Here is a 1528-nt window from a genome sequence, read left to right as displayed (position 1 = left end):
GTCTCGCCAAGTTGCCCAGGCGGGTCTCAAACCCATGGGCTCAGGCAATGCACTCACCTCAGCCTCCCAAAGGTGTGGGATTACAGGCTGAGGCACTGAGCCCGGCTTCCTCTTTTATTTTTTAAATTAGAGATGGGGGTCTCGTTTTGTCATCCATACTGGAGTGCAGTGATGCAATCATAGCTCAGTGCAACCTCAAATTCCTGGACTCAAGTGATCCTCTGTCTCAGCCTCCTGAGTAACTGGGACTGTAGGAGCATGCCACCATGCTTGACTACCAATTCCCACCATTGTCGAAGGGTGTTGGGGTGAGATGAGTAGCAGTATTTGTGCTGAGGTAGCTGCAATAGTGGTTTTGCTGGAAAAGTACTTCCGAGTGATCGGGGTCTCATTCCTGAACACTGGGTCTCTATGCCTGACTTCCCTTCTGAATTCTGTGAGCCTCTTAATATTGGTCCAATATTCCTTTACTGTGGATTTTGTTATTTACAGCTAAGAACTCTGATATAGTAGAGAAGAGATGGGTGGGTGGGCAGATGGGTGGTTGGACTGGTAGGTGAAGGGTGGGTGGGTGAATAAAGAATGGAGGAAGCCAGGTTTGGTGGCTCAGCCTGTAATCCCAGCGCTTTGGGAGGCTGAGGTGAGTGGATTGCCTGAGCCCGTGGGTTCGAGACCCGCCTGGGCAACTTGGCGAGACCTCATCTCTACAATAAATCAAAAATTAGCCGGGCATGGTAGCGCGCGCCTGTAGTTCCAGCTACTTGGGAGGTTGAGGCAGAAGGATCGCCAGAGCCCAGCAGGTCGAGGCTGTGGTGACTGGGAGTGGCCACTGCACTCCAGTCTGGGCGACAGAGTGAGACTCCAATTAAAAAAAAAAAAGAATGGATGAAGAGTGATTTTTGGGAGATGGGATTATAAATTATTTTTTCTCTCTGGTTCACTGTATGTCTTGTTTTCCCTCCCTCCTTCCCTCTCTCCCTCTTTACTTCCTTCCTTCCTTTCTTTCTTTCTCCTTTCCTTATTTTTTAAACAATGAAAGCATGTTACTTGTATAATAATAAAAATAGTTATCAGAAGTCCAGACCTAGAAAAGCTCACAGTCCAGTGGGAGATCAGCACAGGGAAGTTAGAGGCTGACTCTGAACACTGGGGGTTCCACACCAGGATGGGCTGTGGAGGGCTCCTGACTCTGGGTTCAGATGCCACCGTCTCACCAAGCCTGCCCTGACCACCAGCACAAAGCCTTCCTTGCCTTTGTCCTGTGAGCTCCACACCCATGGCTGTGCCCACCACTCAGAGTCATGCACTTGGCTCATGCTGCCTTGTGATATCCTTCCTATTGTTACCCAACAATCCCATTTCACCTTGAGCAGGGATGACATGCACACTTGTGACTCATCTCATATTGTTCTGCCCTGTCCCAGCTCTGGACTCCCAATGGCACTGACTGTCCCTCGGCTGGCATGTGCCCCAGCCTTACTCTACAGCTATCTTTCACACAGGCACAGCCCATCATGCAGCACAGACT

Source organism: Carlito syrichta, unplaced genomic scaffold (assembly GCF_000164805.1).
Source record: "Carlito syrichta isolate Samal-C Ts95f unplaced genomic scaffold, Tarsius_syrichta-2.0.1 Scaffold308199, whole genome shotgun sequence".
Taxonomy (NCBI): domain Eukaryota; kingdom Metazoa; phylum Chordata; class Mammalia; order Primates; family Tarsiidae; genus Carlito; species Carlito syrichta.
This window is presented reverse-complemented; position numbering follows the sequence as displayed.